Here is a 15,238-nt window from a genome sequence, read left to right as displayed (position 1 = left end):
CAAGCCCTGGTCCAGGAAGATCCCACATGCCGTGGGACAGCTAAGCCCGTGAGCCACAACTACTGAGCCTGAGCTCTGGAGCCTGCGACCCACAACTACTGAAGCTCATGCACCTACAGCCCTTGCTCTGCAATAAGAGAAGCCACCGCAATGAGAAGCCCGCTCACCATAACAAAGAGTAGCCTCCACTCTCCACAACTAGAGAAAGCCCATGCAACAATGAAGACCCAATGCAGCCAAAAATAAAATAAATAAAATAAATAAATTAAAAACAGAATGATTTGTAAAAAAAATAATAATAAATAGTGCTGAGGTTTAAAAAAAAATGCACAACATGAGAGTTGTGAGTTAAATTTTATTTGGGGCAAAATAAAGACTATATCCTGGGAGACAGAATCTCAGATAGCTCCAAGAAACTGCTCCAAAGAGGCAGGGGGAAGGTCAGTATATATGTCATTTTGGTGAAGGGGGAGTACAGGCAATCGAGCACATATATTTTTTGCAGAAGGTTTCTGCTCGTCTCATGCAGGCTACGGCTAGTCACGCGGAGCAGACGTCACCATGAAGGATTTCAGTGCTTCTCTAGACACGAGGAGATACAAGAACTGGGCTCATAAAATCAGCTCCTGCAAGTATCCAACTCTCTGAAGAGCTGTACTGCCAGCTTCCCCCGAGCACAGAGCGCCTCATTTCTGCTCTCCACCCTGAACTCCTTTCAGGGGGTGTTGAAGGTCAGCGGCTGCAGCAGCTGCGCCAGCACCTGATTTAATCCTTGTCGAGGTAGATGGCAAGTGCCGATCCATAGCTGACAATACGCTCCAAATAATTTTATTCCTTTAAGACAGGAAAGTAAAAGTACACTAAATTCTGATTCTGACATGTTTAAACTATAAAACTTAACACAGTGTGTTTTACTACACATTTTCACTTTTTCAATATTTTTTCAACTACATCCACGTTACCTGCACATCATCCGTGTATAGTCTGTTAGTTAAGGTCTTTGAACAAAGGAATAAGTGGATAATTCCGTGCTGTTGAGGACAAGGGGCGGAAACATTTCTCTTGGCCACTAAGGAAAAGGGACATTTTTACAACCTTCCGGGGGCGTCTGAGGAAACGCAGCAGAGTCTGTCCGCGACGGTGAACTCTCCCCGTCGCCTGCGCCCCCGCTCCTTCCCCGCCGCCCGAGGGTCCGGGGCGCGGCCGCGCCGCCCGCGAGGACACGCGCTTCCCGCGCTCCGCCCCGGGCGGGGCTCCTCCCGCCAAACGCCCCGCGTCCGGAACAGACGCCCCGCCGGGAACAGCCTCCACGCCCCCGGCCCCTCGGAGACCGGATCCGAGGGACAACAAGCGACATCGAACGTTACCTGAGAAGGTGGGGATACACCGGGCGGGGCGGCGGGAAAGGAAGGCGCGGAGCCGCGAGGAGCGGGCACAGCCCCTTTTCACCGGCCGAGGCGCGGGCGGGGAACGTCTTCCTCCCGCAGACCAGCCAGCCCCACGCGCGGGCCCGCAGCCGCCATGGCGCCTCTTCTCCGTCCTCAGGGAAGACCGCCCATCAAGTCCGGGTGCAGTTGCGCATGCGCCGCATCTCCTGTGACATAGTGGCTGCGCGCCCCCCCTGCAGGCCCTTGGGGGCAGTGCAGGATGCTCAGAACTCACTGGAGAACATGTGCCCCCTCCCAGCCAGGATACTAAGTTACTCAAATCACAGTGCCCCAGCCTCTCTGCTGATGGCACTCGTGATGCTATGACCCAGCCATGCCTGCTCTCTTGCCTGGGATGTGCCCCACTCTTTGGAGCCATGTCATCTGGTTTTTAGGTCATCAAAAAAAAAAAAAAATGATAATAGACTCTATTCTATGGCACAATGACAGTATCCATTTCAGGTCCCTAGAAAAGAGCCACCAATTTCCACCATCAGATTCTCCACTGGATCTTCACCCTGTTAGACACAGAGGACAGCTGCTCTGCTTGGAATAAAATTCTCTAAAGTAATATACAGACTTGGTCACAATCACAAGTAACTGAAACAGAAGATGAGAGTGGAAAATCTATGGACTTTTCCTCATTTGAGGATAGGAGTCCACAGTTAATTCCCAGAAATCATTAGCTATCTGAAGCAGTGGAATACAGCTGGCATACCTTGGAGCTTGTCAGGGAGGGAATCAAACTGTGTTTTCCCTCATTTAGCAAATCCTCTCAAAAAATAAGGAAACAAGAAAAAACATTCTGCTTATGACCATCTTTATTCAATTATATTTTTATGCACAAGAAAGTAATGTAAAATACGTTAAATATAAAATATCAGAAAACAAAATGATAATGTACTTAAGATACACATTTCTAATATCCAAAAGGATTTACAAAATTCAAACTCAGTTTCTTAAATAAACAAACTCATGAATTACGTTTTAAAACTTATCCTTTCAGAACTTCACGTGGGATTTGCTGTTTTCAGACTTTGGAATGTAATTTTTCTTGAAAAAATTTCTTCAGAACATACTTTTGTTACAGCCTTTTAAAGTTAGCTGCTTAACAGATATACATGAAAATATCAGTTGTTTGAACCATTCATAAACTTACAATCAAATCATATAACAGCTTAACAAAGGCTTTGAAATAGCAAATGATTCTGCTTGTTGATTTTCTTCTAATAAGCGATTGAGGGACCCAGCAACCTTTGATTTGTGGATTTTCCATCATCAACATGTGCTTTCAACTACGGGTATGTTCCTTCGGTTTATTCCACTCAGTTGTAAAGGGGAAATGTATGACACATCATGGAGCGTGTTTTCAGGGCCTGAACCTATACACAGCAAATATCACTTCCACCCCCAATTTACTTGCTGGGAACCAGTTCATTGTGAATGATCTTCGCCCTTAGGGCTCCAGAGGATGTGAGCCTTTTAGAGGCTGCAGGTGGGAGCATCAGAAAGAGCTCACCTTTGAGCAGAACCCTTCTTCCTGTATTCATGCTGGTGCAGGGGGTGGGGTACAGGTGCCCTAACTGTCTCTTGTTTGTGCTAAGACATCAACAGGTTTCCTGGCCACTCCTGCTACATGTCCGCCTGCATCTGCCCATGTTAGGAGGTCTGTACACCTCTGCCTGCCTGAGCTCACTCACGCCAACAACCCATCTACTGTTGCTGGAGCCTGAGAACCAGTCTGGCTGTGCATGCGCCTATGCATCTCTGCATCGAAGCCCTCTTTATATAATTTGAAAATTGAAGCCCAGAAAGAGGCAGGGACTTGTCTAGGACACCATATGTGAGCAGAGGCCAGAAGAAAAGTGAAGAATCCAGCTCCCTAAGCCAGTACTCAGTCCCTCCCATCATGTTTGGTTTTGAAATAAAAGCCCCTAAGATCCTGGTGAACTCCTGCCAACCCGGCGCAGTTTGGGCCATTACTCTCTCCGCATCTGCATGCAGACACAAGTATGTACAAATAGAAATAGGGTTCACAGCTGGGGATGATGCAAGGATGGTCACGGAAGAGAAAACACAATGTAAGTGCTGAGGCGAGCAGGAAAAGGTTGGAGACAGCTCTGCCATGGAGCAGGGGCGTCTACCCCCCTGGCAGTGTGTCCAGAGGTCCAAAGCATGAGGGGGATTCTCCAAGTTCCCAGAGTCCTGCCTGGGCGTGGGCCATCTCCCTAGTGTTCTCCAGGGGACAGGGCCTGGGGTCATACAGTTCACCATTCTGATCTTCTAGAACCTGGCTGAGCACACACCCCACTTCCCAGTGTAGACAGTGGTGCAGGGGAGAAGGGTTTTCCGTCTCTACAAATTGTGTGCTTGCCGTGGCAGATCGCAAGTGTTCTGCATGCTTGGAAAGTCTGTTGAGAACCTTGGTTCTCCACCACTGACCACTGTGTTCTGAGAGTTTGGCAAAATGCTTTCCAATTCACGGAGGTCCCTCAGAGGAGGGATGAGCTGGGGAAACGAGGCCTTGTGAGCAGAAGTGGGCAGAGCCTCAAACCCAGAGCCAGGATTCTAGAAAGAAGATCAGTCCTAGTTGGGGCCTCGTGGTCCTCATTTGGATGTGGTGATATCATTGTTCGGGCTGAGGTCATCCCTCAGCAGGAAAGAGACACCACAGTGATGCACAGAAAGGTGTGGAAAAGGAAGCTTCTGAGACCCCTTTCACTGCACTGCCCTGGAGCCTGTATGTTCTACTCTATGCCCCTGTGACTCTGAAGAGCCTCTGTGTTGAGGACACCCAAATAAAGGTACCAGTTTTTTGGGGGTGTGCAGGCCCGGGGCCACATTTGTAGTGTTGGCCACCTAGGAGCAGACAGGCTTTTGCATCACTGATGCCCACTGAAGGTCACACAGAGGACTTTATGGTCCCCCCTGCTCAACATACAACTTTAAACTCTTGTTAGTAGCATTCACCTCCACAGTCCAGTTGGTTAAAAGGGAGGAGGGCTCCAAGAGAGTCACATATATTCCTTCAGCAACTATGCAACAAGCACTCCCTCTCTGCCAGGTGCCCATGTGTGGGGCCCACAATGACCAAGAGTTCCCTAGTTTCCAGGACCGCACAGCCTGGAACAGAGATGGCCAAAAGCACAAGAGCAAGACATATGAAAGAAAAGAGCAAGTGCTAGACTGGAAATAAAGACTGTGCTCTGAGGGAGGTCTGGGGAGTCCCTGGGTAGGAGGGTCTCAGAGGCCACACTGGAGTGACAGTTACTGGGACCATAATGACAACAGCGGGCCAGCCCTACACACATCTGGGAGCAGCATGTCAGGGAGAAGTCGCCACTGCTGCAGACACCTGTGGGCAGAAGTGAGTGGGCCAGAGAAGCTGGAAAGTGATGAGTGGGACTGCCTGCACAAAAACCTGCGGAGGTTAGGGGGAGTCAGGAAGTCAGGGCCATATCCTGGGGTCTGGTAGACTGTTAGGTATCTGTTTCTTTCTAACAATATTTACCCCAAACCTTGCATCTTAAAATTACATACATCTAATAGCTCACAATTTTTGTGTGTAAGAAATATAGGCACAGCTTAATGGATTCCTCTGCATCAAGGTGTCTCACAGGCTGGGGCTGCAGCCTCAACTGAGACTCAAGTGACAGAGGATTTGGTCCCAACTTTACTCACAGGGTTCAGGATGCAGGTTGGATTTGGAGTTTGAGTTCCTTTCTGTGTGTTTACTTGGGCAATGCCTCCATTCTCTCCTTTGTGGGGCCACTTATATGACAGCTCAAAACATCTGTGCTTGATTCCTCAATCAGGGATAAGAGAGCGAGAAGTGGAAAATTAGAGAGGGAATAAAAGGGAGGTGAGCGATGTTTTAAATTAAAGCGTTCACATGACATTCCATCACTTTGGGTAAAATCTACTTATTGGGGTATTTGCTAACCACTTAGTAGTTACACAGGGGTATGTATAGCAAAGGTGGGGTCACTGGGTGCCATGTGGAGGCTGCCCACCACACAGGCCGATTTGAGTCACTTGGGTCTCATTCAAATTAAAACAGGAAACAATTGAACAGTTTTACTCCAAAGGGTGACAATGTGTGAATTTCCATTGATTTAAACCCCTCATGCTGCTGACCTAAAAGTGAGACAAAGAGGGGAAGTGACAGTTCCAATATCACCTTACTGAAACTCAGACCTCTTTTGAGTTATTTTATGCTGTGTCCCACCCCTTCTTGTAATTTTTCAGTCTCTCCTTTGTGCCTTAGACACACGTGACACCAGCCACAGCTGTTATAGATATTATCTCAATGCACATGGTGATGCTCCCAGAAAGGACATTCTAGCCCGATGTCCACTGTGCAGGTTGGAAGACTGAGGAACAGCAGAGAGGAGCAGGGTGTTTTCCAGGACACAGAACTGGTGAGAAAATGGACTGATTTCAGCTCTGTCTCCTGAAAGTTAGGACCCTAATTACATTTCCAGACAGCTGTGGCCAGGGCTGTGTCACCTCATCGTGTACAAAAAAGAGGATATGGGGGTGGGGGGAGCAGTTAACAGCCTAGAAGCGGATTTGGGTAGATTTGATTGAAGGGAGGATCCCAGGTAATAAAATCTTGAATAAGTGACTTCAGTTCCTTGGTGAGAGGTCCCAGCAGAACTTAAACACTGGTAACGAGGCACCCACATTATAGGGAGAGCCCCCCAACAGCTAACTCCACTGGAGACTCTCAAGAGAACAATCTATTCTCCTGTTGTGCCCCACTTTTCAGAGGCTCTGGGCTGAGGGACTTTTCTGTCGCTGTGGACATTGCTCAGCCCTCATCACCGATACCTCTGGCCATTTGGCAGGAGGCACCAAAAGGTAACAGAGGGCAGCCCAGTGCAGGCCAGCTCCATACCGCAGCCCAGCATTGTTTGTGTGTGAAGGGGGTGGCGGGGGCAGGGGATGAGGGGTACGTCCTTCCAGGGCAGAAGTGGGTTGTTAGATGTCGGCAGCCTGGGGCGTCTGTCATGCCCACAACCCAGGTCGTGGCTGGCAGGATGAGAGGTGAGCGCTCGAGACCAAGATCATCTGCGCACATGTTCAGCCTGAGCCCTAGAGCTTTCATCTGCTTTCCCCCCTGGCTGGGGGACTTGACAGATGCCTCTCTGTACCTGAACTGAGGAAGAGAAATTCTCATGGGGACTCTCCCTGTGGCAATGTTGTTAACACACTATGTTAAATGAGGCGCTCTGTGCTCGGGGGAAGCTGGCAGGAAGGCTCTTCGGAGAGTTAGATACTTGCAGGAGCTGATTTTATGAGCCCAGTTCTTGTATCTCCTCGTGTCTAGAGAAGCACTGAAGTCCTTCATGGTGACGTCTGCTCCTCGTGACTAGCCGTAGCCTGTATGAGACGAGCAGAAACCTTCTGCAAAAAATATATGTGCTCGATTGCGTGTATTCCCACTTCACCAAAATGACATATATACTGACCTTCCCCCTGCCTCTTTGGAGCAGTTTCTTGGAGCTATCTGAGATTCTGTCTCCCAGGATATAGTCTTTATTTTGCCCCAAATAAAACTTAACTCACAACTCTCATGTTGTGGTTTTTTTTTTTTTACCTCAGCACTATTTATTATTTATTTTTTTTTTACAAATCATTCTGTTTTTAATTTATTTATTTTATTTATTTTATTTTTGGCTGCATTGGGTCTTCGTTGTTGAATGGGCTTTCTCTAGTTGTGGTGAGCAGGGGCTACTCTTTGTTATGGTGCACGGGCTTCTCATTGCGGTGGCTTCTCTTGTTGCAGAGCACGGGCTGTAGGTGCGTGGGCTTTAGTAGTTGTGGGTCGCAGGCTCTAGAGCTCAGGCTCAGTAGTTGTGGCTCACGGGCTTAGCTGTTCCACGGAATGTGGGATTTTCCTGGACCAGGGCTCGAACCCGTGTCCTCTGCATTGGCGGGTGGATTCTTAGCCACTGCACCACCAGGGAAGCCCCACAGTCAGCAATATTTAAAAGGTACTTCTTAGCTTTTTTCTCATTTTCAAGTCAAAATATTGCTGTGTTTGAAATGTTCTCACAATACAGTGAGAGTCTTAAATATTTATACACATAAGCTCATTGACAAATCTTCTGCAATATTCCAATGTGACTAGTATTATTAAACATCATAATATTCAGGTCAACACCAAATTTTTATAAGAATGTAATTTTAAAAATTGGGAATCACTTTTAGAAGTTCCAGGCACAATGACGTTTTTTCACTACCAACCATTGCATACTTCATAAGACCATTTAAGATGAAATATATTAAAACTTCAAACTTGAACAGAATACTTAAAAGGTAAGACAGGGGCTGCTTTTTGTAAATTAAATACATTCATAGCAAATAAATTTTCTCCTAATACAGAATATGAAGATTTTTACCTTAATTTTGTATATCTCCATTCAAAAGTTGAAATTAGGATATCTATAATCTCCTTATTATTTATTTTAAGGCTCTTTCCCGTAAGAATTGATATTTCTATCAGTAGAATCTTCATAGTTTATTCATTTACTTTTTCTTTTGGTTTATTTTCTACAACAGAAGGAGTATTCCTATGTCTTGTTAAAGTTTTTATTCTCCTAACCTAGTTCAAGGTTACTTTCTGACATTGGTTGTAAACAGGGGAGAGGACTTATAATAAACATGCATTTTTTCCAATAGCCAAGATTTATTTCTTGGACAACTCTCTTTACAATTTCCACTTTTGTCGTAATATTATCCCATTGTGACAACTGCATAATAATTTGTAATCTATTTACACCTAGATGCTTCTGATTTCACCACAGGGCAATTGCTAATATGATTTTACATTAAATATTAACATAATATAGTTGATTTTATTCATATATGCTAACATGTTTTATATAGGTGCACATATATATGAATATTTGCTCCATGCCATTCATTTGCATGGAATGATAGCTGATTGCATCTGATCTTTCTGACTGACAATTGGCTGATCTTATGTGTGTTTAAAGTAGTACTTAGAACAGACATTAAAATATCACATCCTCTGATTATACAGTATTTTCAAGGTCATATTTTAAATTGTGGGAGCAGAAATTTTGTCCATGAAGGTTAAGACATGATCAGGTCACAAATTGGGCATCGTCATGTTCAGTGGAGGAACATGGCTTCTATGTCTTCGTACATCTGCCACAGTTGCACCTGTATAATATCTGTGACCATGAGCATTTTTATGTCAACATTATCTGTTTCCAATATACTCATAATTACCTGAGGTATATCATATCTATTTTTTCCTTTTACTTCAGTACAATCAATAAAGCTTTCTTTTGCAGTGATGGCATTGTTTTTAACATGAAGGTACCTTGTCATCTGACATATTTGTACATGATGGGCTACTGCTCTTGTACAAAGCAAGGAAGAGTACTTTCATTTCATATTTTCATCTGTATTCCAGATCTAACCTGATTTCTTAGGAGCATTATATACTTTTTTAAACTGTATTAAACACATAAGAACAGATCACTTTTTATCTTTACCTACCTCATTAGCTAAATGGATATAGGCATTATAATAACATGTAAGTCTGACAAAATTGGGAAGCATTCCAGAGATTGAGCTTCAAGTAATTTTATGGAATCTTCTAAGAGGTAATTTATTTCTGGCACATTATATGGCAACATGTAAAATCACTTTCAAGTTTGTCTGACGTTGGGGGTTTCTGATTTTGTCACTTTCAGCTATCCCCTAGGAACTGAGTTTGAATATTTTAAAAACACTTCTAATTAGAAAATATCAGGATGAAACATTGAATTTTTGTGGTCATAACTCGGTTCTCATTATTCTAATGTGATATTTGAGTTGGTAGATAATTTGATTTTGTTCCATTAGAATGAAATGTAAGCATGGAAACAAAATTTTTTAAAAAGCATTCTTGGAATATATGAGCCAGTCACAATGAATTATTAGTTATTTTATCTTTATTTTATTAATGGGCTGTTTGAATATGTTCAGCCATGATGTGACATGTAGAGTCACTTCTGAGTCCTGACAGACATCTCTGTTGAGTAACTTCTTAGAAAGTGACCCAGGACACAGCCATACCAGTAAAATGACAACAGCCAAAAAAAAAAAAAAAAAAAAAACTCCCAAATAACATAATATATAATAAATAATTATACACATGTGCATTAATAATTTAACATAAAATATGTAAAATTGGTGTTATTGGAAATTTTTTACTATCATGGGTTATTTATTTCTCTCTGTTATAAATCTTATTTAACAAACTGAAACAGTACAACTAGGTGACAGGGGAAATTAATAGTAATTACTGGTAGGACAATTTAAATATAATATGTTAGAAAAAAAATAAAAATTTTGTTTAATCCATTTTCATTTTAAAATTGTTTTAAATTTATAGAAAATTTGCAAGAATAGTGCAGGATTTCACAAGTAGCCCAGACTCAGTTTCCTATCTTATTACAGTCTCATGTCATTAGGGTACATTTTTACAGTTAATGAATTAGTGTTGACACCTGATTCTTAACTACAACCCACTCTGTTTTCAAATTTTCTTAGACTTCCCTTTTTCTCTTCTAGGATTGCATTCAGGGTATCTCACCCTCATTCCATTTAGCTGCTATTTCTCTTTAGGACACTGTTAGTTGTTCGAGTTTCTGAGACATTTCTTGTTTTTGATGACCTTCACAGTCTCCAATTGGGATTTACCTGTTGTTTCCCTTGTGATTAGCCTGGGGTTATGTGTTTCTGGAGAAGAAAAATGGAATTCACACTTCATATCAAGGGCACATGCTCTGCAGATGACATTACTGTTGATGTTGCCCTTGATCACCTGGCTGAGGTCGGTTTGTCAAGTTCCTCACTGTAACATCCATTTTTTCCCCCATCCATTCAGGGTGTACGTTGTGGAAGGATGTCACTGCGTGCAGGACATATTTAAGGAGTTGGGAAGTTATGCTCCACCTTTCTGAGAGTTAAAAATCTGTATCTATTATTTGGGATTATGCCTGAGCCATTCCTACACTCCCATATTTGTGTATCTGTTTTTTTCCAGAAAAAATAGCCAGTAGGTTTATGAAATGAGGCTCCACCTCATTAAGATCAGAGAGATGCTGGGTCCAAACATCTGTGCCTGGAACATAGTCTTGCTCAGTAAATACCTGTGAATAAGAGTTAAAAGGTATGAGGCAGGGCATACATAGTGTGCATAGGTGGCAATAACAGATTCCAGGCAGAGGGGAGAGCAAGGTAAAATGCTGTATAGAAGGAACATAGCTGGCTTGTTTGAGGAAAGTTGGGAATGCTGGCTGGTTGAAGTTAAGTGAGCAAGGGACAGAGCCCTTGGGGGTGTCAACAGATTGTCGGCCATTTAAACGATATTGGCTTTTACTCTGAGTGAAATAAAGGACCAGTGAATGGTTTTAAGCAGAGGAAGGCTATCATTTGACTTCCTCTGGCTGCTGTCCTACAAACTGACTGATGGGGCAAAAGCAGAACTGGGGCGCCAATTAGGAGACTGCTGTAGTAACCAAGGTGGGCGCTCAGGCAGGTTGTTAGCCCTGGTGATGGGGACCAGTGGTCAGATTTTCGTTGTGGTTTTGCAGGTAGACCTGTGGCCAGCTACATGCATATGACACAAGGTTCTTCACTCAGAAATGCCCATGCTTGGTTTCATGCTCTTGTATCCATCTTGAAATTCTTTTTTTTTTTTTCCTCCAGACTTACTGAGACACAATTGATATACAGCATTGTGTAAATTTAAGATGTACAGTGTGGTTATTTGATACAGATATATAGTGTGAAATGATTACCACAATAAAGATTCTTCCATAAACTCACATCATTAACTTTTCTTTGTGGTAAAATTTTTGAGATCTGCTCTCTTAGCAACTTTCAAATATATAATACAGCATTGTTAGCTATAGTCACCATGCTGTACATTAAATTTCCCAGAACTTACTCATCTTAAAACTGAAAGTTTATACTCTTTGATGCAACATAGGATTTGAAGATATTCTCTCCTACTCTGTATGTAGACTTCATATATTTACATATATAAAAAGCTTTTTAGTTTGATATAATACCATCTGTTGGTTTTTACTTTTCTGGCTTATGCTGTTGGGATCATATCCCCAAATTATTGCCCAAACCAGTGTTAAGTAGATTCTTCTTTATGTTGTCTTCTAGCAGTTTTATAGTATCTGGTCTTATGTTTCAGTCTTCAATCCACTTCAAATTAATATTTGTGGGTGGTATAAGATAGGTATCCAGTTTCATTTTTCTGCATGTGGTTTTCCAGTTTTCCCAACAGCATTTGTTGAAGACACTATCCTTTCCCCATTCAAAATTTCATTAAAACCAATAAATATTTAGGAATAAACTTAACGAAGGAAGTGAAAAATTTGTACTTTGAAAACTACAAGACTTTGATCAAAAATATTGAAGAAGACAAAAGAAGTGGAAAGATATACAGTACTGTGTTCATGGATCAGAAGAATTATTGTTGTTAAAACGTCCATACTACCCAAAGGCATCTATAGGTTCAATGAAATCTCTATCAAAATTCCAACAGCATCTTTTACAGATATAGGGAAATCAATTTTAAAATGTTGTACGTGACCACAGGAGACCCCAAATAGCCAAAGCAATCCTGAGAAAGAACAAATTGGGAGTCATCACACTTCCTGATTTAGAACTATATTACAGGGGCTTCCCTTGTGGTGCAGTGGTTAGGAATCCGCCTGCCAATGCAGGAGACACGAGTTCAAGCCCTGATATGGGAGGATCCCACATGCCACAGAGCAACTAAGCCAGTGCACCACAACTACTGAGACTGCGCTGTAGACACCGTGAACCACAACTACTGAACCCACGTGCCACAACTATTGAAGCCCGCATGCCTAGAGCCCTTGCTCTGCAACAAGAGAAGCCACCACAATGAGAAGCCCGTATACTGCAATGAAGAGTAGCTCCTGCTCGAAGAAACTAGAGAAATCCCGCGTGCAACAACGAAGACCCAGCGCAGCCAAAAATAAGTAAATAAATAAATAAATTTATTTTAAACAACAAAAAAACTATATTACAATGCTGTAGTTATGGGAAACTATGATACTAGCACTAAAATACACACATAGACTAAAGGAACAGAGTAGAGAGCCCAGAAGTAAACCCCTGTGTATAAGCAACTAATATTTGAGATGGGAGTAAAGCACACTCAGTGGGCAGGATAGTCTCTTCAACAAATGGTACTGGGACAACTGGATACTACTTATAATTTTGGGGGGAACCTCCATACTGTTTTTCATAGTGCTTCTGTTAATTTACATCTTTACCAACAATGCACAAGGATTTTCTTTTCTCCATGTTCTTTCAAACAATTGTAATCTTTTGTCTTTTGGCTATAGCCATTCTAACAGGAGTGACATGATCTCGTGGTTTTGATTTTCATTTCCCTGATGATTAAAGACTTTGAACATTTTTTTCATATATCTGTTGGACATTTGTATGTCTTCTTTGGAAAAATTATCTATTCAGATCCTTTATCCATTTTTAATTAGTTGTTTTTTGTTTTGTTTTGCTTTTGTGTGTCTTTTTTTGTGTGTGTGTGTGTTTTCTGTGCAGAAGGTTTTTTAGGTTGACTTAGTCTTACTTGTTTATTTTTGCTTTTGTTTTGTTGCCTGTCCTTTGGGGTCATAACCAAAAAATCAGTATTCCCAAGACCAAGGTCAAGGAGATTTTCCCCCAGAATTTTTTTAGGAGTTTTATGGTTTCAAGTCATACATTTGTGTCTTTAATCTCTTTTGATTTAATTTTTGTTAGTAGTGTGAGATAGGGGTCCAATTTAATTATTTTACATTCATTAGACTGTACCAGTTTACATTTCCACCAAAAATGCACGAGTTGCCTTTCTACACATTCTCACAAATATTTTTTTTTCTTGTCATTTTTATAATAGCCATTCTAAAAGGTGTGAGCTGATGTATCATTGTGTTTTTGATTTGCATTTCTCTGATGATTAGTGATGTTGAACATCTGTTTATGTACCTGTTGGCCATCTGTATGTCTTTTGGGGGGAAAAATATCTTTTCTAGTCCTTTAGCCCATTTTTTATTTAATTTTTGACAGCTATTATTTTGTTACTTATATATTTTGAATACTAAGCCCTTATCAAAAAAAAATGGTTTGCACATATGTTCTCCAGTTCTATAGTTGCATTTTAGTTTGCTGATTGCTCATTGTGCTATGCAAAATTTTTCGTTTCTTTGTTTGCTGTAGTTCCACTTTTTTCTTTTTTTTTTTTTTTTGCACTTGTGGCTTCCACATTTGGTGTTATAGGTGAAAAATATTTGCCATAACTATATTGAGGAACTTGTTCTTTATGCTTTCTTCAAGTAGTTTTACAGCTTTAGGTCTTATATTTAAGCCTTCACTCCACTTTGAGTTAATTTTTGTGAGTGGTACAAGAAAGGGGTCCAATTGTATTCTTCTGTAGGTTGTTATCCAGTTTTTTTCCAGCACCATTTATTGAAGAGACTGTATTTCCCCTACTTCATCTCCTTGGCTCCCTTGTCAAATATTGGTTAACAGTAAATGACTGGTTTTATTTCTGTGCTCTTGATTCTGTTTCATTGGACCAGGCCTCTATTTTTTGCCAGAATCTAGTGTTTTGATTACTATAGCTTTGTAATAAAGTTTGAAGTTAGGAATTGTGAGGCCTCTAGATTTGTTCTTCTTTGACGAGGTTGATTTCGCTATTAGTGGTATTTTGTGGTTCCATACAAATTTTAGGGTTGTTTTCTCTTTCTGTGTAAAAATCATTGGAATATTGATAGGGATTGCATTGAATTTATAGACAGCTTTGTGTAGTATAGATATTTTTACAATATTCTTCTGGTTCATAACCATGGAAATTTTTTCATTTTTTGTATCTTAATTTTTTTCATCAGTGTTTTGTCATTTTCCGTGTGTGGATATTTTACCTGCTTGGTTTAATTTATTCCTAAATGTTTTATTTATTTCTGATGCCAGTTTAAATATGATTGCTTTTCACATTTCTTTTTCAAATTGTTAGTATATAGAAGTACAATTGCTCTTCACATGTTGATTTTGTATCTTGCAACTTGACTGAATTTGTCTATAACTTGTAATACATTTTTTGTGGAATCTTTGGGATTTTCTCTATATAAGATTATATTAAATGCAAACAGAAATAGCTTTACTTTATCCTTTTCAATTTGGATTTCTTTTATTTCTTTTCCTTGCCTAATTGCTCTGTATATGACTTCCAGTATTATGCTGAAAAAGAGTGGTGAGAGTGCACAAACTTATTTTGTTTATATTTTTAGCAGAAAAACTTTCAAACTTTCACCATTGAGTATGATGTCTGCTGTGAATTTGTGCAATATGACCTTTCCTGTGTTGAGGTACATTCTACTTATAGCAATTTTTTTAGTATATTTATCATGGAAGATTCTTTAATTATTTCACATGCTCTTTCTGTATCTGTTGAGATAACCATATGATTTTCATATTTCATTCTCTTAATGTAGTGCACCACATGTTTGATTTACATAAGTTGAATTACCCTTGCATTCTAGGGATAAATTCCACTTGATGATGGTGTATGATCCTTTCAATATACTGTTGAATTTTGTTTGCTAGTATTTCACTGAGAACTTTTGCATCTATATCAGTAATACTTGACAATTTTTTTTTCATGTAGTGTTCTTATCTAGCTTTGGTATCAGGATAATGCTGGACTCATCAAATGAGTTTGGGAATGTACCTCGAAGTTT

At 41.0% G+C, this 15,238-nt stretch overlaps 1 long non-coding RNA gene across 1 annotated transcript; it reads right to left on the bottom strand.

Moving 5' to 3' along the window:
* Nucleotides 1–314: 314 nt before the first annotated feature.
* Nucleotides 315–6,413, bottom strand: LOC309651674. The gene is made up of 2 exons (XR_014258302.1): nucleotides 1,368–6,413; nucleotides 315–834 (listed from the first exon to the last, which is right to left on the bottom strand). It is a non-coding gene; the product is annotated as an uncharacterized lncRNA (long non-coding RNA).
* Between the last annotated feature and the right edge of the window lie 8,825 nt (nucleotides 6,414–15,238).

The sequence above is a fragment of the Balaenoptera physalus genome (genome assembly GCF_965194825.1).
Source record: "Balaenoptera physalus genome assembly, chromosome: 21".
Taxonomy (NCBI): Eukaryota; Metazoa; Chordata; class Mammalia; order Artiodactyla; family Balaenopteridae; genus Balaenoptera; species Balaenoptera physalus.
Note: the sequence above shows the minus strand (reverse complement) of the source record. Positions and strands in the feature narration are given on the sequence as shown.